Source organism: Stegostoma tigrinum, chromosome 24, assembly GCF_030684315.1.
Source record: "Stegostoma tigrinum isolate sSteTig4 chromosome 24, sSteTig4.hap1, whole genome shotgun sequence".
NCBI classification, from domain to species: Eukaryota; Metazoa; Chordata; class Chondrichthyes; order Orectolobiformes; family Stegostomatidae; genus Stegostoma; species Stegostoma tigrinum.
The window spans coordinates 1768801-1793834 of NC_081377.1; the positions used below are offsets into that span (position 1 = coordinate 1768801).

Genomic DNA, 25034 nt, shown 5'->3' on the forward strand with positions numbered 1-25034 from the left:
CACCACATTAACCATTGCTAATCCACCTACCCTGCACATCTTTGGAATGTGGGAAGAAACCAGGCCACCCAGCAGAAAACCCACACAGATACAGAGAGGACATGCAAACTCAAACTAATGCTGGAAACAAACCCAGGCATTGGCATTGTAAGGCGCAGTGTAACGACTGTTCCACCCAGTGTTTGCTGGCTATTCGGGTGTGGAAGATATTACAAAGAAACTTATCCAAATGTCACCTAATGTCCATCAAGAGCCACTGGATATGTGGTGTACATTTGAACACTGGCTTTCGAAATTTGTGGGATGTGGTTCCTGTGATTCCACCATCAAGAACCAGTGCCACTGACGTCAGCAGGATCAGGGAGTGATTCTTTCGTTTGCAAGGTAGTGATGAATAGATCTCAGCCAACCAGCAGAGTGCAAACAGTAAGTGGTGAGCAAGGGCATGAGGTAGACAACGCAAATGCTCTCATAGGCCTTCTCTGACTTGAAGTTGAAGGATCCTATCTGCCAGCATTGGGGGTCCTGGTCACATTCTCAGATTTGTTGCCAAGGATGATCTCACAGGCTGTTCATACTAAAGGCTTCTGAGAGGCCAGGAAACTCCCAATATGGAGATGCCCAAACACAGTCTCTTTATGTTAGCATCCACTGCTACACTGGGAGCCTTTTGTCTGCCAACAAAGAGCACATATATTGCCATGGTGTTGGCCTGTATGTGTGCCATGGTTGCTCCAGCTTAGAGGACTCACAATTCAATGCAAAGATAACATAGTAATAATGGGCTGATTACTGTTCATTGAAATGGAGCCAAAACACTATTCAACAGTCTAAGAGAAACTGTTCAGTGTAGTTCATGGCATTCGTATGATTCTTGAATGTGCAGATTCTGAAGGGGTGTGTCCGCATCGTGGCCTAATTTGTAGCCCCTGCCACTTCACCTCACCAGAATTTGCAATGAGTCTTTGCTGGAAGGGGCAAATGATTTGGGGCACATTCACATTCAGTAAATTCTATCTGTATCTATTTATTCTTTCAGATTAAAGTTATTTTCCATGGAGTATGTGATGACATATTTGACATATTTAAAGGAAATGTCGCTTTTTGATTAGAAAGAAAAGAAAGACTTGCATTTTTATAGCACTTTTATGATATCTAGAAACATTTTTCAACCGATAATTTACTTTTGAAGTGTAGTTGTTATTGTAGTGTATGAAATGCAGCAAGCAGTCATGCATAGCAAACCCGTGTAAACCACATGATAATAACCAGATGATCTGTGTTAGAAATTTTTTGTGAGATAACAATTGATCACAACCACTACCTAGGTCTTCTTCAAACATAGCACAAACATCAACCTACTATTTATTATTGACTGAAGTCAGCTGAGACTTCTGCATTTTCTTAGATCCTTCAATTCGTCAAACTGGAATTTTTTCGAGATGCAGTAGATTAGATTGTATTCTTTTGCATACATTGCTCAACGCACATATCCGTCAATGGGCAAACTCAATAAACTGCAGACTGTACTGCACATTATCAATCCTATGTCTCTAACTTGTACTTTCAGAGTTTCCGTTATAAATGTGCATGGAGCTATGGAAAAGAAAGTAACAAAATATCAGATGCACTCAAGTACAGTCCAGATAGAGTTTGTAATTTTTGCCATTCCATATGAGGTGTTGTTCAATCAGATTTTAATTGAATTTGAAAAACTATTTTCTGATTGCCTTGCAATATTTCATCTCACGGCTCTAATCTAACTCCTGACATCAGCTCTTCTGTATCCTATCATAATTAATCACCAAACTGGAAAACTCCTGACATCAACCACTGTAAACCTGACGTTATTAAACAATTATACTGTATGGATCACTGAGTTTATAAAGCTTATAGTGCCCAAGTGCCAGGAATCCACACTACAGACACTGCATAAGCCATGGCATTGAAGTATACACCTGCTCAAAGGTCAGGTGGTTTTCTGAAAAGCGAATAAAAAGCATCATTACAGGAGCAGTTAAATGTATATTTTGATGGTGTCTTCACAAAAGCAGGCATAAATAACCTCCCAGAAACGTGAAGGAACTGAGGGACTCATGATAGAGTGGAATTGAAGGAAATCTGTACTAGCAGTCAAAATAGCTCAGTTGGGAGATTGTTAGACTGAAGATCGAAAGGTTCCTGATTTAATCAGGAAAAATCTAATCAGCGGTTAGCGCTGGTGCCTCGCAGTGCCAGGGACCCAGGTTCAATTCCAGCCTTTGGTGACTAGCTGTGTGAAATTTGCACATTCTTCCCATGTCTGTATGGGTTTTCTCTGGGTGCTCCGATGTCCTCCCACAGTTGAAGGATGTGTAGGTAGGTAGATTGGAATGGGAAATTCAGGGTTAAAGGGATAGGGTAGCGAGGGTGAGTCTGAGTGTGGTACTATTCAGAGAGTCGGTGTGGACTTGTTGGGCCAAATGGCCTGTTTCCATACTGTAGAGATTCTTATAAAATGTGCCAAACTGAAAAAAAAAATGATGCTGGGGAAATTAACAGGGCTAAAAGCTGCCAAATCTCCGGGCTTTGATAATGTAAATCCTAGAGTATGAAATGAAATGGCCGTAGAAATATTGGATGCATAAGTGGACATTTTCCAAAATTATATGCACTCTGGAGCAGTTCCTACAGATTGGGGGTGGCAAATGTAATCATACTATTTAAAAAGAGAGGGAGAAAAGAAACAGAATTACAGCCTAACATCAGTGATGGGAAAACTGCTTGAGTCTGTTGTAAAAGATGTAATAACAGAGCACTTGAAAAGTATAAGCAGGAATAGATAAAGCCTGCATGGGTTTATGAAAGGCACATTAATAGTTAATGAATCTACTGGAGTGTTTTTGAGGGTGTAGCGAGTAGACTAGGTAAAAGAGAAGCAGGGCATATAGAGTTAAAGGAACTGCAGATGCTAGAGAATCCAAGATAACAAAGTGTAGAGCTGGATGAGCACAGCAGACCAAGCAGCATCTTCGGAGCAGGACAGCTGATCTTTTGGGCCTAGACCCTTCTTCAGAAATGGGGGAGGGGAAGGGGGGGTTCTGAAATAAATAGGGAGAGAGAAGAGGGCGGATCAAAGACGGATAGAGGAGAAGATAGGTGGAAAGGAGACAGAAAAGTCAAAGAGGCAGGGATGGAGCCAGTAAAGGTGAGTGTAGGTGGAGAGGTAGGGAAGGGATAGGTCAGTCCAGGGAGGATGGACAGGTCAAGGGGGCGGGATGAGGTTAGTAGGTAGGAAATGGGAGTACAACTTGAGGTGGGAAGAGGGGATAGGTGAGAGGAAGAATAGGTTAGGGAGACAGGGATGAGCTAGGCTGGTTTTGGGATGCAGTAGGGGGAGGGGAGATTTTGAAGCTTGAGAAATCCACATTGATACCATTGAGCTGCAGGGTTCCCAAGCAGAATATGAGTTGCTGTTCTTGCAACCTTCGGGTGGCATCTTTGTGGCACTGTAGGAGGCCCAAGATGGACATGTCATCTGAGGAATGGGAGTTGAAATGGTTCGCAACTGGGAGGTGCAGTTGTTTATTGCGAACCGAGCGTAGGTGTTCTGCAAAACGGTCCACAAGCCTCCGCTTGGTTTCCCCAGTGTAGAGGAGGCCACAACGGATACAGCAGATGCAGTGTACCACATTAGCAGATGTGCAGGTGAACATCTGCTTGATGTGGAAAGTCTTCTTGGGGTCTGGGATTGTGGTGAGGGAGGACGTGTCGGGGCAGGTGTAGCACTTCCTGCAGTTGCAGGGAAAAGTGCCGGGTGTGGTGGAGCTGGAGGGGAGTGTGGAGTGGACAAGGGAGTCACAGAGAGAGTGGACCCTCCAGAAAGCAAACAAGAGTGGGGAGGGAAATATGTCTTTGGTGGTGGGGTCAGATTGCAGATGGCAGAAGTGTCGGAGGATGATGCGTTTTTCTGGAGGTTGGTGGCGTGGTATGTGTGGATGAGGGGGATTCTTTTTTGGTTGTTATTGCAGGTACAGGGTGTGAGGGATGAGTTGCAGGAAATGCGAGAGACATGGTCGAGGGCATTCTTGACCACTGCCGGGGGTGAGCGGAAGTTGCAGTCCTTGAAAGACAAGGACTTCTGAGATATACAGGAGTGGAATGCCTCATTCTCGGAGCAGATGGGCAGAGATGAAGGAATTGGGAATAGGGGATAGCATTTTTGCAGGAAGGTGGGTGGGAGGAGGTGTATTCTCGGTAGCTGTGGGAGTTGGTGGGCTTGAAATGGACATCGGTTTCTAAGTGGTTGCCTGAGATGGAGACAGAGCGGTCCAGGAAGGTGAGAGAGGTGTTAGAGATGGTCCAGGTGAACTTAAGGTTGGGGTGGAAGGTGTTGATGAAATGAATGAACTGCTCGAGCTCCTCGTGGGAGCACGAGGCAGCGCCGATATAATCATCAATGTATTGGAGGAAGAGGTGGGGTTTAGGGCCAATGTAGGTACAGAAGAAGGATTGTTCCACGTAACCTACAAAGAGGCAGGCATAGGTTGGGCCTATGCGGGTACCTGTGGCCACCCCCTTTGTCTGTAGGAAGTGGGAGGAATTGAAAGAGAAGTTGTTGAGGGTGAGGATGAGTTCGGCTAAGTGGACGAGAGTGTCCGTGGAGGGGGACTGGTCAGGCCTGCAGGTCAGGAAGAAGCAGAGGGCCTTTTGGTGGTGTCACAGACATAGGTAGGGAGTTCCTGGACCAAGGGGGAGAAAATGGAGTTGAGATGGGTGGAGATAAGTTCGGTGGGGCAGGAGCAGCCAGAGACAATGGGTCGACCAGGGCAGTCAGGTTTATGGATTTTGGGAGGGAGATAGAAGCGGGCGGTGTGGGTTTGGGGAACGATGAGGTTGGAGGCTGTGAGTAGGAGGTCAGCTGAGGTGATAAGGTTGTGGATGGTTTGGGAGATGATGGTTTGGTGCTCAGGGGTGGGGTCATGATCCAGGGGGCAGTAGGAATAGAGTATTTGGATTTTCAGTAGGCTTTTGATAAGGTCTCAAGTAAAAGGTTAGCAGGCAAAATAGGTTGTTCCCATTCTTCGGTGTGTCCAGAACCAGGGGTCACAGTATGAGAATTCGGGGTAGATGATTTAGGACAGAGATGAGGATGCATTTCTTCACCTAAAGAGTGGTGAGCCTGTGGAATTCATTACCACAGGAAGTAGTTGATGCCAAAAATTTGAATGAATTCAAGAGGTAACTAGTTATTGCACTTGAGGCAAATGGGATCAAAGGTTATGGGGAGAAAGCAGGAGGGGTCTATTGAGTTGGACGATCAGCCATGATAATGAAGAATGGTGGTGAAAGCTCGAAGGGCCAAATGGTCTCCTCCTTCTCCTATCTTCTATGTTTCTGTGTAAAATTAAATCACATGGATTGGGATAAATTTGACATGAATTGAGAATTAGAACGTATCGGTGGTGTGTACAATTGACAAGATGCAATGTAAAAATTTCCAAAAATTCTCAGGTAGCACCTTCCAGACCCATGACCACTTCCGCCTAGGAGGACAAGGCAGTAGCTACATGGAAGTTCCACCCCCTGCAAGTTCCCCTCCAAACCACTCACCATCCTGACTTGGAACTATATCGCTGTTGGAACAAAATCATGGAATTCCGTCCCTAAAGGCATGTTTGGTATCCCTACATCACATGAACTGCAGTGGCTCACCACTACCTTCTCAAGGTGAATTAGGATGGACAATAAATGTTGGCCTCGGCAGCAATGCTCATGACCCACAAGCTAATTAAAAAAAAACAAGCTGATAGCAAGAATCAGAGAATGGGAATAAATCAATTATTTTGTGGGTGGCAGGCAATGACTTGTAAGGCACTGCAAGGATCAGTCTTGGACCCCAGCTACTCATGATATATGTCAATAACTTGGATGAGGGAACCAAACGCAACATTTCCAAATTTTCTGATGACTCAAAACCGGTTGGAATTGCGGGTCATAAGGAGGACGCAAGGGGCTTCAAGATGATTTAGAAAAGTGAGTGAGTGAGCTAACATATGGTAGACGCTGTATAATGCATTATTTAAATGATGACATATTGGGACATGTGGATACACAAAAGGATCTCAATGTCCTTTTTCACCAGTCAATGAAAGTAGACAGGTGGGTGCAGCAAGCAGTTAGAAAAGCAAGTGGTATACTGGTCTTCATTGCAAGAGGATTTGAGTTTAGAAGTCAGGGGGTCTTACTGCAGTTATACAGAGCCTTAGTGAGATCACACCCAGAGTATTCCTGCAGTTTTGGTTTTCCTATCTAAGAAAGGATATACTTGCCATAGAGGAAATGCAGCAGAGGTCCATTAGGCTGATACCAGGGATGGCAGGACTGTCATATGAGGAGAGGTCAGTTCAACTGGGTCTGTAATCATTAAAGTTTAGAAGAATGAGGGGGGATCTGATGGAAATGCATAACATTGTAAACAGAGTTGGCTGGATTAGATGCAAGGAAGATATTTTCCCCAGTTGGAGAGTCTAGAACCATGGTTTCAGGATACAGGGTAGGCTATTAAGGACTAAGGTGAGGTCAGTGTTCTTCATGCAAAGAACCTGTGGAATTCTCTACCTCAGAAGGCTATGAAGGACAAATTACTGAAATCTAAAAAGAAAGAGATAAATTTACTAAAGGTATTGAATTTTTAGGGAGAAAGTGGGAATAAAGCATTGAATATAGAAGATCAGCTGTGATTAGATTGCCTAAAGTGTGGAAACAGGCCCTTTGGCCCAACAAGTCCACACTGCCCCTTGAAGCATCCCACCCAGACCCATCCCCCTATAACCCACACAACCTTGAACACTATGGGCAATTTAGCATGGCTGATCCACCTAGCCTGCATGTCTTTGGACTGTGGGAGGAAACCGGAGCACCTGGAGGAAACCCACACAGACATGGGGAGATTGTGCAAACTCCACACAGACAGTTGCCTGAGGCTGGAATCAAACCCTGGTCCCTGGTGCTGTGAGGCCGTAGTGCTAACCACTGAGCCACTCATATTGAATGGAGAAGCAGTCTTGAAGGGCCAAGTGGCCTACTGTTGAATCTAGTTTCTATGAATTAATAAAACATTTGCAACTAAAAGAAGGAGACTTATCCACTTTTTGATATTTAATTCTCCATTCCATGCAACGTCAGTCAGCTAAGAAATATAAATAAAATAGCATATCAAATAGAGTCATTAAACATCTCTATACAGCAAGAATTAGGGTTATTGGACACAACAGCACCTTACAAAATATAGTAATTAAATTTATTAGTAGGGTAAGAAATGCTATCATTATGAAACCTTGAATGGGCCAGCCTTTGGGCTAACATGTACATAGAATCCCTACACTGTGGGAAAGGCCATTTTCACTGTTGATTCCACACCAACCCTCTGAAGGGCATCCCACCCCCTCTACCCTTGCTGTGTAATCCTGCATTTACTATGACCAACCCAGCCAGCCTGCACATCCCTGGACAGTACAGGCAATTTAGCATAACCAATCCATCCAACCTGCATATCTTTGAACTGTGAGAGGAAACTCAGGCAGACACAGGGAGAATGTGCCAACTCCACACGGTTGCCTGAGGGTAGAATTGAACACAGGTTTCTAGTGCTGTAAGGCAGCAGTATTAGCTACTCAGCCACTATGCCACCCTGTCGATACAGGTTAGTTGAAAACAATTCCAAAAACCTTCAACAAGGCATTGAACATTTTACCTCTCCATATGCCAACTCCACAATATAGTATGTAAGTTTGCGTACAAAAGCCACCAATCTTTTGATTTCAGAATTTTTTATACCTATCTTTAGCAGAATGTGAACAATTACTCGATACTCTTACTATCCAAAGAAAATTACTTTCGTACATATTGTAGGGATTCTGCACACATACTCATATTTGTTTCATCACTTGCCCTTTTTCTTATGTTCTCTGCTTAGTGAATGTAAATTCATGCTTAGATGCACCAGGGGAGTCAAAGCTCTGGAACTACTCAGCATGGAGTCTCCAAAATAGAATTTACAGCCTCCAGTTGCTGATAAAACAGATCCCAGTTAAAAGTTTATCCATTGAAGAAATGACAGCAGGAATAAACCCTTTATAAACCTCCACAGCCACATAAATTAAGCAGGATAACCATACCATTAACAAAAAAAAATTAAGCTCATATTGGACTGTTGCCTGGGACATGCAAAGTTGGTAGATCACAGTTTGAAATCACTTTATACAAACTTAATAAACTGAAGATGATGTAAGATAAAGGTAAATGAGTAAGATCATTTTCATATTTGTCTTTTTTATCATGTATTTTGGTAAGAAACGCTTTCTTGATTTGTTTATATTGAAATTAATTTATGAATATGACCCATGAACAGAATGAGCTCAAACTAAATTCATTTTCACCAAGAGATTTCACATCAGAAGCTGAGGTGACAACATTGCAGAGGGATTACTGCATCCTTTGATTTATAGAATCCCCACAATGTGAAAACAGGCTATTCAGCCCAACAGGTTCATCCTACCCAGACCCATTCCCATACACTATTCCTGTAATCTTGCATTTCCAATGGCTAATGCACCTAACCTACACATCCCTGGACACTATGGGCTATTTAGCATGGCCAATCCACCTAACTTGCGTGTCTTTGGACTGTGGGAGGAGACCACAGCACCCAACAGAAATCCATGCAGACAGGGGGAGAATGTGCAAATATCACACAGACAGTTGCCGAACATTGCAATTGACCACAAGTCCCTGGCACTGTGAGGCAGTGGTGCTAACTTCCAAGCCAACATGTTGTTCAGGTGAATATTAAAGGTATTGCATTCTACTGGTAAAGGCACATGCTTTTGGCCAGCTTTGAGCCTACATACAACACCACACATTGATTGGGCATTCACCATCTAGATTCACACACAATGACTGAGGGATGTGATATTGTACTGTATGAATACAATTCTTCCTTTTCAAACTCTCAGTTATTTCTCACTCAGGAAACTCAGCGACCTGTATGTTAAATTGGTCTTCTCCATCTGCTTCAACAACCTTCCCCGTGGAAATGGTTCTAGGCTCAGTTACTAGGTGGGTAAAAATTTCCCACCCATTTCTCTTAACTGGCTAATTTATAACCTGTGTGCTTGGTATCTGAAACCTTCATCAAGAGCCAATGCTTAGTCTGCCTGGACTAAAGGTATAAATTAGCCATTCTTGGACATGTTTGGCTACCACTAATCAATTATTTGTCAAATTCTTGCCATTACTTCATGGCTCCTTGTGGAATCTTGCTGTACACCAACTATTAGTCACATTACCTACTTCATATCAGGGACTACAGTTTCACAACTAATTTGTTGGATGTTAAGAGCATGAGAAAATCCTGAAGTGGAGGTGCCAGTGTTGAATTGGGGTGGACAAGATCAGGCTATAGTCCAAACGATTTATTTGAAATCACAAGCTTTCGGAGCATGGCCCCTTTATCAGGTGAAATGAAGAATAGCATACAGGCACAGAATTTAGACACAGAGAGATCAATGGGCAGAGAGATCAAAAGATCATGCAATTGGTGTGAATGGAGCATCAAATAATATGTTTCTGCAGGTGATCAATGGTTTGAGTAAAGTGTCAACAGCTGGATTGTAAGTGAAGGGGGTGACCTATAATCTGATTAATTGAGGCAGAAGGCTAATTACAAAAAAAATTAAAAATAAGGTGATGCTGAGACAAACCAAATGGTTGGAATAACATGACAGATATGAGTTGCCTGGTGAGGGTCTAACCATAGTAACAAGTCGTCCAAAACTGTACAAACTAATTAAGGTATAGAGATCACAACAAGTCATCAAGGTATTGGCGTTGAAACAAGATAGTAAGGAAGATTTTACAGACAAAGAACAGTGTGATGGGGTTACATGTAGCACTTTATGAACCCAAGATCATGGTTGAGACTGTCTTCGTGGGTACAGAACATGACTATCAGTTTCTGCTTAGTGATTTTGCGTTGTTGTGTATTTCAAAGACTGCCTTGGAGGACGCTTACCCAAAGATCAGAGGCTGAATGTCTGTGACTGCTGAAGTGTTCCCTGACTGGGAGGGAACATCCCTAACAGATGATTGTTGCACAGTGTCCATTCATCTGTTGCTGTAGCATTTGCATGATCTCACCAATATATCATGCCTCACGGCAAAAACAACACTGGCTGAGTCACATGAGTAACTGTTGTGTACATGGTGGGTGGTGTGATGGTAGTATCCATGTTGATGATCTGACATGTCTTGCAGAGATTGCCGTGGCAGAGTTGTGTGGCGTTGTGGTCGATGTTATCCTTATGGCTGGGTAGTTTGCTTTGAGTGATGGTCTGTTTACGTTTTGGCAGTTGCTTGAAGGCAAGAAGTGTAGACGTAGGGATGATCTTGGTGAAATGTTCATCATCATCGATGACATGTTGAAGGCTGTTAAGAACATGGCGTAGTTTCTCTGCTCCAGGGAAGTACTGGACAATGAAGTGTACTCTATTGGTCATGTCCTATATATGTGTTCTGAGGAGGTCATTGAGATTTTTCATTGTGGCACGTCGGAACTGGTGATCTATGAGTTAAATATCACATCACATTCTTATGAAGGCATTTTTCATCATCTTTAAGTGTCTCTCACATTGCAAACTACCGTGGATCTTAGATTCATGTTGCACTACATGTAACCCCATCACACTGTTCAGTGTTTGTCAAATCTTCCTTCTGCCCTGTTTCAACGCTATCACCTTGATAATTTGTTATGATCTCTCTACCTTTACTGGTTTATACAGCTTTGGATTACTTGTTACTTTGGTTCGAACCTCATCATGCAACTCATATCTGTCATGTTATTTCAGCTATTTGGTTTGTCTCCAACACCACCTTATTTTGATTTTTTTGTAATTATCTCTCTGTCTCATTTAATTGGATTATAGGTCATCCCCTCACTTACTATTCAGCTGTTGACACTTTACTCACACCGTCTCACACTTGATCACCTGCAGAAACTTATTATTCAATCCTCCACTCGCCATCTGTATGATCTTTTGATCTCCCTGCCAATAGATCTCCCTGCCTATAAATTCTGTGCCTGTACACTATCTTCACTTCACCTAACAAAGGGGCAATGCTCAAAAAGCTTGTGATTTCAAATAAATCTGTTGGATTATAACCAAGTGTTGTGTGACTTCGGACCTTGGAAAATCCTGACATAGAGAAAGACTTTATCCAAATGCAAGTTTATCCCTTTGTTTCTAAAATAATACGTGAAAGAAGACACAGTACAATTTCCTAGCGATCAGGACTGGATTCTCTCCCACCCCTCTCCCCACCTCACCCTCCTAAATCCCTCAGTAGCCACCAAACATCCAAACTCTGCCCCTCTCTGCAGCCTGAGGTTTATTTACACGCAAAAACAAACCATACCGGACTGGAAAAACTGTAGGAAGTAATACCTTCAACTATTAGCCCAAGGGATATACACCAAAACTAAGCATGTTGCTATCAAATGAGGCACTGTGCAAACAGCTGCTACTTCGCCCCAAAGAACCACATTAGAGAATCACTTGCCCATCACTATTCCAAATCATGCTCTGTGATACAGCCCTACTGTGATTGGTCAGGTATTTGTAGAGCACAAACTCGTCTGGAAGTCATTTATAAATCCAGCTGTTCGGTGAGCTTCTGTATTCTTTTTGAACTGAAATTAAAGCTGCCTCTACACTGTTCCCATCAAACACTTGGAATACAGGAATAGCACAGGGCTTGATACAGAGTAAAGCTCCCTTTACACTTTCCCCATCAAATACTCCCAGCACAGGAATGGCAAAGGGTTAGATACAGAGTAAAGCTCCCTTTACACTGTCCTCATCAAACACACCCAGCACAGGTATAGTATGCAGTTAAATACAGTGTTGAGCTCGGTCTACACTAACCCCATTAAATAGCCACTGGACAGGTACAGCATGTGGTAGATACAGAGTAAAGTTCCCTCTGTTCTTTTAAAGTGAATGTAAATATCTCTCTATACTCTTCCTATTAAACATTCCCAGGACAGATACAGCACAGGGTTTAGTTATAATTAGATTAGCAAGTAAATGTCCAATTGCAAAATCACATCTAATGTTGGACATTCAGTTGTGAGTTTTGCAACAGCAAATCATTTGGATCTGTTTAGTACTTTCTTTGTTGCAATCAACCAAAGGACCATGTTGTTTGATATAACCTGCCAGTCTTTGGGATGAATATACATCCTATACATGTGATGTTACACCAACACTACAGTTCATTTATGTGATAGGCAGTACGTCCTTTTAGCTTGACCGGATCATCCTATTTGTAACAAACACCACTCACATTGTTACTGCATGGTAGTGAAGTGGAACAGCGAGCTTCCCCTGTTGCTCAATCCTTTGAGAAATCTTGACATTCCACAGTGATCTGAGTCAGAAGTCACACAACACCAGTTAATAGTCCAAGAGGTTTATTTAAAATCACAACCTTTTGGAGCATGTCTGCTTCATCAAGTGACGATGAAGGAGCAGCATGCTGAAAGCTTGTGATTTCAAATAAACCTGTTTGACTATAACCTGGTGTCATGTAACTTCTGACTTTGTCCACCACAGTTCAAAAGCGGCAGCTCCACATCCTGGTGATCTGAGCCAGACTGTGTACTTTTCAGGATCCAGGGTGACATCCTTTCCATGGTGTACTGAGAGGAATGAGACCAGGTTGTCCAGTTTCCTCTAGGATGGCTTTGATGGATCATCATTCAGCATCAAGTTTTCTGGATGAACAAATGGATCTGGCTCTATTTAAAAAGCTAGCTTTGTGGTAGAAGAAACCAACAGAATATTTATTTCAATAAATTTCAAAGTTTTAAATGGTGCCTGTAATTGCCTTTGAAGTAAAGGGCCATAGAATGGTTATAGCACTCAAGAAAGACTTTGGACCTACTGTGTCCTTGCTGGTTCTATGCGAAAGTAACTCACTAAGTGCCACTTACCCCAACTTTACTTCATAGGCCTACATATATTACTTCTACTTTGCCATCTATCCAATTCCTTTATGAAATCACAATTGAATCTACATGCCCCCAGACCCTCTGGATGTGCATTCAGGATTCTAGCTACTAGTTGGGTGAAAACATTCTCCTCCATCTTGACATTGCTTCTTTTGCCAAGTACTTTAAATTTGTGCTGTCTGGTTTTTTTCCTTTCTGAAGGTTGGAAAAGTTTTTCCCTATCTACTCTGTCCAGACCTCTTATTGTTCTCTATGGAGAATAACTTGTCCAATCTGAAGTTTCTCATTTACTTTTGTAAATCTTTTCTGCAGTCTCTCACAATAAATGTCCTTCCTAAAACAAAGGCCCAGAATTGGAATGAATAAATTGAAGCCAAAACAGTGTTTTAATAATGTTTAACATAACTTCCTTGCTTTTGTCCTCCATGCCCTTATGAAGCATCCCATATGCCCTGTTACCTACTTTCTTAATATGTCCTGTTAACTTTACTGATTTATGTACGTAAACCCCCAGTCATTCTGTTCCGATACATACTTTAGAATTGTGCCTTTTAGATTATATGGTCTCTCCTAACTTCCAACCAAGATAAATTATGTTGCTCTTTTCTGCATTAAACTTATTCTGTCATATATCTGTCCACATGCCAATCTTGCTTTGTGAAGCTTATCAGCAACTTCCTCACAGTTCACCATCCTTCCAAATTCCTGTCTTCTGTAAATTTTGAAATTATGCCCAAGTCGAGATCATCAATATATTAATATGCCCCAGGTCATCCCAGTGTATCCTTCCTCCATTCTAAAAGATATAGACCCTGAAGAGCATGCTTAACTGTAAAAGCTTCTGGTAAGGTGATAAATGAGCATAGTTAGAGGAAACTCATTTCTGTGATTAAACTTATCTGAGGGTGGAACCAGACATTTTCCAGCATAATCTTTCTCGATATAGCATCAAAATCATAGAAACTAGATTTACACCAAATACAACTTGCATTTGAAATTTTTTGGTCTTTTCTTCTGGTTTGGCTGATTTCAGGTAAACGAATAGCCCAACTATATTTAAAGCAACTCTTGGATAGGCACATGGAGGATAGTAAAATGTAGGGTGTGCAGGGTAGATTGATCTTTGTAGGATAATAGGTCAGCACAATAGTGTGGGCCAAAGTGCTGTACTGTGCTGTACTATTCTATGTTCTTAATTTTTTTAATTAAAATATACCCTATGGTGTTGTTCAAAAGTGGTTTGTTGGATGTTAAATTCTGGTACCAAGTAATATATTACCATGCTGCACAAACAGGTAGCCTGTTAGTAAGTGAGCATGTCCTCAAACAAACAGAATTTCACTGAATGAGAAGAAATCCTTAAACTGAAAATCAGAAGCTAAGATGAAATGTCCTACTGTTTGTCTCTGTTTTCATGAGCTTGTTTTTAAGCAACCGGCTAGAGCCCATGCTGCCTCTTGAGGCATTTTCTCTTAGGGGGAGATTCCCCAGATTGTCTAAAGGGCCTTCTCATTTTCCTTTCTTTAAACAAATAATGGTAGAAGTAGATACAGAAGCTAATCAATTATGTCAAGTGTGCCTGGAATGGATTTGCTTACAAATTAAACCTCGCGAGCAGCATTGTACTGGACAAAGGATAAATAAAAATACACAGAGATAACACGGTGTGAAGCTGGATGAACACAGTGGGCCAAGCAGCATCAGAGGAGTAGAAAAACTTGACATTTCAGGTCGGGACCAAACGTCAAGCTTTCCTACTCCTCTGATGCTGCTTGGCCCGCTGTGTTCATCCAGCTTCACACTGTGTTATCTCAGATTCTCCAGCATTGACAGTTCCTGCTATCTCAATAAAAATACACACACTGGTTTCTGATACCATAACGGGGACAGAGAGCGAGCTTCAACTGTTGGCCAAACATCCTGACTTTCATTATCGATGGACGGAGATCCCACATCCTGCTTCTGGTATCGATAGGTAGATAGTCGGAGAAAACCAAACAGCATGAGAGTAAACCATGGAATGGAATAGTGAGAGCCAAAAAAGAGGGAAAGAAAACAATTGAATGTAAGAGAACAAGAGAATAAGAAGAAACCAGCAGAAAGTCAGAAATTAAGAGAAAATGATGGATTAAGAGAAAAGAAACAGAATGAGAAATACTGGAAGGGAGAAACACAAGGAGAAGTGAGAAAGAGAGAATAATAATTAAACAGAAAAAGATAGACTGAGAAAAAAGGAAGGTACAGAAAATCCCTTCAGTCTACTCCTAGTGTGGCCATTTAGTCTCTTAACTTACAGCAGCAATTAATATCTTTGATTCTCCATTGTTTCTCTATCCATGCTGGAAATATCAGTTTGTGCCTCTCTGCACTTGAGAGTTAAGAAATTCTGTTCGAATTGTCAGTTCATTAACTAGCACCATTTAACTTATTACAGGAATACAGGAAGTAGGAACAGGAGTAGGCCATTCAGTTCTTCAAACCTACTCCATCATTCAGCTCTATCATGGCTAATCTTCTATCTCGATAGTTTTGTTCATATTATCCCCATAACCCTCTGTATCTTGTTAATTTCTAGAAATCTATTGATCTCTGTCTTGAATGTACTGAATGACTTAGTCTACACAGTCCTTTGGGATAGAGAATTCCAAAGATTTACTGCACTCTGAGAGAGGAAATTTCTCCTTATCTCAGTTGTAAATGACCTGCCCATTACTACCCCCATCCTTTCTGCCTCTACCCTGTTAAGCCCTCTAAAAATGTTGTATTTTTCAATGAGATCACTTCATTCTTGCAAACTCTAGGGAATGCAGGCCAGGTCTCCTCAGTATCTCCTTCTGGTACAATCCCACTATCCTAAGGACCAATCTGTTGAACTTTTTTTTATGAGCTAAAACACTAAATCTGGCATTTTGTGTTTAAAGTGCAGAGTTTCAAGGGATCATGTCCTTCCATTATTAGCAGTAACCATTTATAGCACTGTCCCATCTCAGTACATAATCAGTGAGGAAAAACTATGCATTCTTCAAAATAACAGTGATAGAGCTTCTCCCACATAAGTGAGTTTGTTTCTGCAATTTTTGACACTCCCCCAATGTATCCATATTGAATTGTTTCCTAAGATTGGAGTTTTAATGCATTATATAAAAATGATGACAGAGAGGAAACATTTATCTACTTCTTGACAATGAGAGATATTGAATATTCAATTCAGAGATATTAGGAACTGCAGATGCTGGAGAATCTGAGATAACAAGGTGTAGAGCTGGATGAACACAGCAGGCCAAGCAGCATCATTTTCTGAAGAAGGGTCTAGGCCTGAAATATCAGTTTTCCTGTTCCTCTGATGCTGCTTGGCCTGCTGTGTTCATCCAGCTCTATGCCTTGTTATGTTGACTATTCAATTGTCAGCTCGTGAATTGTCATACGTCAACAGAACATATATGGAATTCTAGATATGCTTTGTTCATTGGCTAATTTCAGTATGTCGTGAGCAGGAGGCAACCTGATTCCCTCACCTGACTCCACACTCCATAGTGTCAGATACAGTAAACATCACACTAAGCATCTTATATCTAGTTTGCACCAAAAATTACAACCACACAGTTCCTAGAAATATGGAATTATCAGTGTGACCACACTATTGCCTCCCTCACTCTCCCCTGCCATTCGCACCATCACTATGCTTTTCTACATTCTTTAGCCCTTCATCTCTCTACCTCACTTTCTTCCTTTAAGTTGCTCCTTAAACCCAGTTTTACAACTAAGTTTTTGGAAGTTTATACGAATATTACTTTAAGCAGCTTAGTTGTCAAAATGCTCCAATAAAGCATCTCCAGATCATGTACTCCATTAAAGGCATTGTATAAACACAAGTTGTCATTCATCTCTCAGTTTTCCTGATTCTTTCTGTGAAACTTTTATTGCTTACAGATTTCCTGATACTGAGTTCTTAAGGGCACTCCAGCCTGTAGTGAGTCTTCCTTAATCATCCAAGACGAGCTGGCTATTTGCCAGTAGAAGGTCAGTGATTTCCAAATCAGCCAAATGTTTCAGTGTGAGTCACTGGACAGTGACCAGGAGCAGGTGACCTTGTTCGAGTTTAAATTCTCCCATTCCCATCAACTCCATTACTCTTATGACTAGGTATTCACTTGCATTGCCTCTCCTAGATTATGGGCCAAGAATGGAAAATTAGTGCAGTCAGATCTTTGTTGATTGTCATGCACCTGATGGTCCAACTAGTCTCCTTATGTGTTACAAATGCTTGAGAGTCTATGAACCCCAGACATCAGCTTATCAGTATCAACATCAATTCTGGCTCTCTCTTGGTTCCTTAAGCAATTTACATTTTATTCAGTTTTCTCACTGTTCCATTGCTGCCTGTGCCCAGGATTTTGCCCAAGTTCAGTTTAGCCAGTGTTTCACTATCAGGGCAGGTCCCATGATAATCTGTCCCAGTGCAAAAATTGTGGATGCTCAAGACAGCAGAGTTAGATAAATGTAGATACCTTGCAGGGCTGCCATAGAGTAGTGAAAGACAATTCAACATTCTCACAAAAGAAGTGAAGAAGAAACAAGGTCCTTCTCTTCTGGAACCTCTTGGATGCTGTTGTAACAAAACAAGGGAATATCATGGACCATTTATAAAAATTATGATTTTGTTTTCTTTCTTATGAATGAATGATTTTATTATCATGTGTATTTTATAGTGCAAAAAAGGCAGTAAAATACAATGAAAAATGTTTCCACTGTCACCACAATCTGGCGCCATTTTGAATGGTTTAAAGAGTAAAAGAAATAGAAAGATATTGCTTAAAGAGAATCCATCAGCCCTGAGACAGATCATCATCAACAATCCCTGTGCCGCCATCTCTCCTCCACAGTCTCGCCACTCTGTACTCTGGACCCAACCAACATTGAATCCACCTCTCTTCAGGCACCATCTTGCACAGCAGGGCTGATTCTCCTCTACTGCCACCTGTCTTTGGTCGATCCAGTGCAGAATTACATCTCTCGCCAAGGAGCCTGCCTCATTGATGTTGCTGTGATGCCCTTCTACCTTGCTTCGCCACTGCCAGCACCAGACCTGATCAACAACAAAGTCATCAATCCTCAGGTGCCATCTTTTGCCACTGGGTCTACCTCACTGTCGTCACCTGTGCTGGTGTAGCAGCTGCCAATTCCAATACCATGTCCTATGCTCGCCCCAGAAAAGTAAGTACAGGCTCATTCACCATCATGAGGTCCATGCTCAGCCAACAGAGGTAAGTAAAAAGAAAAAGGGAAAAAAGGAAAGCAGCTGGAGCGGGCAAGTCCCAGGTCAGGAGCCCTTCTTGATAACAGCTGGAGCTTAGCCTCCACCGAGGCATGGATAAAAAATACTGACTTAGCCAACAATGGTTATACCCCATGAACAAATAATAAAACACAGCATCATTTGTATGTAAGTATTGAAGATTGAAAAGAATTGTTGTTTGACTAAATACAGTATTTAGAGATAGAAGGTTCTGTAGAATACTCTTAAGGAAGATAAGGCATTGGGGTAATGTGACTGTAATCCAGAAACCCAGGCTCATGGCCTGAGGACATAAGCTCAAATCCTACCGTAGTAGCTGGTGGAATTTTAATTTAGTCAATAAATCTGGCACATAAATATAAAGCTGGTCTTGGTAATGGTACTATATAACTACCATTGATTCTCATCAAACCCCACTGATTCACTAATTAGATTAGATTCCCTACAGTGTGAAAACAGGCCCTTCAGCCCAACAAATCCACACCGCCCCTTGAAGAATCCCACCCAGACCCATTCCCCTATACCCCACACATCCCTGAACACTTTGGGCAATTTAGCATGGCCAATCCACCTAGCCTGCACATCTTTGGTCTGTGGGAGGAAACCGGAGCACCCGGAGGAAACCCACGCAGACAAGGGGAGAATGTGCAAACTCCACACAGACAGTCACCTGAGGCTGGAATCGAACCAGGGTCCCTGGCGCTGTGAGGCTGCAGTGCTAACCACTGAGCCAATGTGCCGCCCACTAATGTCCCATCTGCACCTGGTCTGGGCTATATGTAGATCCAGAGCCACAGCAATGTGGCTGACATGGCCTAGCATGCCATTCAGTTCAAGGGCAATTAATGTTCAACATCCCGTGAAAAAAAAAACAAAAAAAAAAGAGAAAATCTCCACGAGTATATGCCAAAATATAGAGAAGCTCATTTTTGCACTTACGTGTAGGAGATAGGTATCACAAGCAGTCTCACCTGAGATTGCCACCACAAAACTGAACTTGAGTCCTTGGTAATCTTTCACCCTCAAACAGACACTGCTATCACTATGCATTCAATCTGTGTAGTGCTTGTGCCCTACACGCAGGAGAGGTTTAGTACTCTCCCTGTGACGAATACTCACCAAGTTACCAGAGTCTATTTTGGACTGGAGCCAGCTCCTGACTGATAACTGACTGTTTGCCAAAAATAACCAGAAATGCTGATCGTATTTTTCTGCATTTTCTCCCCAGTAGATTTCCTCTCCATTCCTGACCCCTGCAAGAATTAGAATGCCTCCACTGATTTCAGCTTCAGGGGCACTGCAGTCTCCATTTCCACTGCAGTGTTAATTTCACATTCCTGCAGACCCTTACTTCCACAGCAGCTCTGGCATTGAAAAAAACTGTAGCAATATCTCCACTGGGACAGAGCACCATTGATGCTGCCCTGAAAGAGAAATACAGGAATGGGTCATCCAAAATGCTGATCTTCAGCTCACAGCCAAAGCCATAGATTTTAAATGCTTTCGTAGGTACAAAGCATAGCTCTTTCCATAATACCCAGAGTAGACATGCACACAGATATACAAATTCACATATTTTCATATTCACATGCACGTTCACAGACTTATACACTCTCTCACACAGAAACCCGCCCATATACACTCCAGACTACACGCACAAATACACACATGCACACACATGGAATCAAACACACATATAAACAGAAATTGCATACACACACTCTCACATTCACGTTTTCACAGACACACTCACATATTCACATGCTCACAAACATACTCATGCTTGCATGCATACAGTTAACACATGCTTGTACACACACACTTTCACATAGAGAACAAGCAATATAAACTCTCACACATATTTGTTTAAGCTTAAACACTCACATGTACCCTGACCATGCATGAACACACACAGAGCACAGACTCACATTCACCACACAAAGACACTTACAGAGCACACACTCAAATACGAAGCACACATTCATACAATTGCTTTTAATTTATTCTGGAACAATATGAACTCACCACAAATAAGTAAGGTACATGCATCCACTGTGACTGTGAATTTCCAATGTACAACTCAAAAGCAATCAGTTCTGAAGAAAAACTCAAGTTAATTTCAAACCATTCCCCATTAAACGTATGATAGTGATTCCCTCAACCTGTTGAACTACTGGATGTGCTGACCTTTGTTCAATTTCCTAATTTTTGTTGCAGAAATAAATCAGGTAGGCAGGAGAATTTTAAGGAACAGTGAAACGTGAATTGGTACAACAAATTTTTCCTTTGAAATCTGCCTATCCACCACAAATTCTCTCTAAAACACATCTTCATTTCCTGAAACTACTTGATATTTCCATTTCCTGCCTTCCTGTTACCCAAGCCTTTGTATCAATACTGTTTGCACACTCCTTTCTTCTTTCTTGGAACAAATTTGACTAGTTCCCTTCAGAATGTGAAAAAGCCAATGCCATTGTTCAGTTATATATTTTAAACAAGAACAATCTAACCACTGCCCCTCCCCTCAAATCAAGTCCTGAAATTGGCAAATTCTGAGATGGGAAGGCATACCAAGGATGAGGGATTTAAGTTTCTTGTCATATCAGCAATGTCAAGGAACAGCTGTGACTGGAAGACACAGCTCCTGATATTTGTCCATGTTGTATCAGATCATTCTGTCTAAGGATCAAGGATGATTTATTTTGCTGCGGTATCATGGGTCCTGAAGTGGCAAAACAATAGAATGCTAGAACCACACACCCTATCATAGTTGCGAGATGAGTAGTGTTCGTTGAAGTCGGTGGGTGAGCTGCTTGAATTTTTGCACATTTCTGCCAGACGTCTGCAATTTCCTTCAATGTGAGATTATTAAAGACACTCAAAACAATTGACGGCTTCAGGGATATTTCTTTTCCAGTTTGGGCTGTTTCAGCCTAAACATTATATACCAGTTAAGAAAATGTCTGGCTCTAGAAGAATAAAATACTGAATTCCTTATTTACCAGCCTTTGCATTTTCTTCGTATTCATTTGTGGGACATGGAAATCACTGGCCGAGCCAGCACTTATTATCCATTCCTGTTGCCCTAGAGAAGGTGGTGGTGAGCTGCCTTCTTGAACTGTTATGATACATGTGCCATAGGTTGATCTACAATGCTGTTAAGGAGGGAGTTTCAGTATATTGACCCATTGACAGTAGAGGAGCAATGATATATTTCCAAATCATAACATTATGCGTCTTGGAAAGGAACTTGCAAGTGGTGAAGTTCCCATATATCTGCTGCCCTTGTTATTCTAGATGGAAGTAGTCATGGATTCAGAAGGTGCTTTAGGTGAATTTCTGCAGCGCATCATAAATAGTACACGCTGCTGCCACTTAGTGTTTGTGGATGTGGTGTCAATCAAGTGGGCTGTTTTGTCATGGATGGTGTCAAGCTTCTTAGGTGTTATTGGAGCTGCACCCATCAGGCAAGGGGGAATATTTCACCACATTCATGATTTGTCCCTTGTCAATAATGGACAGGTTTGAGAAGTCAGGGGGTGAGTTATTCACCATAGTATTCCTAGCCTCTGACCCATTCTTTTAACCATTGCAATTATATGGTGAGGCCAGTTCAGTTTTTGGTCAATGGTAACCCCCAGGATGTTGATAGTGAAGGATTTAGTAATGGTAACACCAGTGAATGTGAAGCAATGCTGTTTAGATTGTCTTTCATTAGAAATGGTCATTGCCTGGCATTTGTGTGGCACAAATGTTATTTGCCATTTGTCAGCCAAGCTTGGAAATTGTCCAGATCTTGTTGCATTTGAACATGGACTGCTTCAGTATCTGGGGAGTCGTGAATCATAGAAGCCCCACATTGTGGAAGCAGGTCATTCAGCCCATCAAGTCCACACTGACTATCCAAAGAGCATCCTACTCAACACAAACCCCCCACCCTATCCCTGAAACTGTACATTTCTCATTGGTAATCCACCTAGGCTGCACATCCCTGGACACTATGCACAATTTAGCATGGCCATTAAACCTAACCTGCACATTTCTGGAATGTGGAAGATGGTGAACATTGTACAATCGTCAGCAGACATCCCCACTTCTAACATCATATTGGAGAGAAGGTAATTGATGAAGCAGCTGAAGATGATTGGGCCAAGAACACACTCTGCAGAGATGTCCTGGAGCTGAGAAGACTGACCCGTAACTAACACAACCACCTTCCTAAGTGCCAAGTATGACTCCAACCAGAGGAAAGTTGATCACCTGATACCCATTGATTCCAGTTTTACTAGAGTTCCTTGATGCCACACTCAGTCAAATGCAACTTTGGTATGTCACTCTTACCTCACCTCTGGAATTTAACTCTTTTGTCCATGTTTGAACCAAGGCTGTAATGCAGTGAGGAGCTGAGTGGCCTTGGTGGAACCCAAATTGGGGAGCATCAGGTCATTGCTAAGTAGGTGCTACTGGATAGCACTGTTGATGATACCTTCCATTACATTAGTGATGATCAAGATTAGAGTGATGGGGCAGTAATTGGCAGGCTTGGTTTCATTCTGCTTGTGTACAGGACATGCCTGGGCAATTTTCCACATTGTTGGGTAGATGTCAGTGTTGTAGCTGTATTGAAACAGGTTGGCTAAGGGAGTAGTACGTTCTTGAGCACAGGTCTCCAGTACTATTGCCGGAATTTTGACAGGGCTGTTATCCTTTGCAATGAGTACTATTTACAAGATGCACTGCAGAAATTCACCAAAGATCCTCAGACAGTACCCTCCAAACCCACGACCCTTTCTATCTAGAAGGCAAGGGCAGCAGATAAAAAAGGAACACCGCCACCTCAAGTTCCCCTCCAAGGCACTCAGCATCCTGACTTGGAAATATATCACCGTTCTTTCACTGTTGCCGGTCAAAGTTCTGGAATTCCCTCTCTAATGGCACTGTGGGTCAACCCACAGCAGGTGAACTGTAGCTGTTCAAGAAGGCAGCTCACCACCACCTTCTCAAGAGCAACTAGGGATGGCCAATAAATTCTGGCCAGTCAGCATAACCCACATCCACAAATTTGTTTTAAAAAAAAATCCAGTGTCTCCAACTGTTTCTTGATATCATGTGAAGTAAATCAAATTGGCTGTAGACAGGCATCTAGTATCATTTTTAACTGTTTAGGTGATCCATTCCAAACTTTTTTTTCACGAAATAAGAATTTTCAATGCTCAGATCTGAAGGACCATTAGTGACTAATAAATCTAATGAATAATTCAGGAGAAAATCTTTACTCTGAGAGTGGCAAGAATGTGAAACTCAGTACTGCAGAGCAGTAGTTGAAGTAAATAACAGATGCAGATAAGGGAAAGCTTGTTAAATATGAAAAGGGAAACGGAACGGAAAAAATGTAGAGAAGGTGGCATGAAGAGTGGAGAGGAAAGTTACATTTGCAGTATAAACAAAAGCACAGAACTACTTAGGCTGAATATCTATTCTTATAATTTTATCTAATTTGTAAAAGCATTTCTTCTGTTTCAATCAACCTCTACCTCAAAAAATACCCTGAAGTTCAGTACTGCAAGTTCTTCTATTTTCCACAGCCCCTAAAAGTGCAATCTTCAGGTAGTTCCCTCTGAAGCAGCATTACATTCACCAACAGGCCTGGTCAAACTGCACCAAACCAGTTCATGTCAGACACTCAGCCAGAAAACATTGATGATCCGAATAGTCTGAGCTTGATGTGGGAAAGGAACCCGCTGAACCATCTCTGCACAATGTTAGATTTTAAAACTTTTGCATTTCCTCACAAAACAGTTTATTGGAAAATGGAAGGCAGAAGGAAATCATAATAGTTATCTTCATTCAGATATGCTGAACAACTGGGTTTTCGTTGCTGGTTCAAAATAGAGCCCAATCTATCTCCTAAGATCACAAGCAGTTAACTGTCATCATTAACACATCAAGGACATTAGTGAACATGGGCATAGGCAAGCATTTATGTGGGTAAACACAGACATGGGTGAATGTGGGCACAGGTGAACACAGACACAGACAAACATGGACATGGATGAATTTGGGCACTGATTATCGTAGGCATAGGTAAGAGTTGTGGCAAGGAGATTGACTTAGAAATGTAAAGATCCCTAGCTTAAGACCCAGGAGTCAGTCAGCTGAACATACTCGCCATTCAATTACACTGCTGCTGAGCTGCTCACACATAATGTGCCCAATGAGACAAGCATTCCGAGCATGTGCTGGCATTTACAAACTGTTAGGAACTTACCTTCAGTCTCTACGTCTTACACACTGAATAATATTTTCCTTTTCCATCTCTTTAAGTTTTCAGGGTAAAATGTTGAAGTCCTGTTTTCAGCCCAGTCTTTGCTAAGCAAAGAGTAATCCCAAACTGACTTATGGAGTCTGAGTGATTTTATTTTCACAGCAGCTCAACACAAATGGAACCTAAATCCATGGTCCAACCTGCTCAAATATAGCTGGGTATGAGTTGCGCTATTTATTTCTGGGCAAGAGTACAATACACTAGCTCATAGATTTAAATCTCACAAGAGGTTCAGTGTTTCCCACAAACCTTGAAGACAACCTTACTTCATATACGAACATTTCTGTAAAACACAAATCACTGAATATAATCTCTCTCACATATAAAGTTATACATTAAGTCAACCACTGGGTCTAAAATTC

General features: G+C 41.8%; 1 protein-coding gene across 1 annotated transcript in view; it reads right to left on the bottom strand.

Annotated features, from left to right (window-relative positions):
• Nucleotides 1–25034, bottom strand: part of LOC125464871 (potassium voltage-gated channel subfamily KQT member 4-like) — a 534184-nt gene that overhangs the window by 507798 nt on the left and 1352 nt on the right. The gene's annotated exons all lie outside the window — the stretch shown is intronic.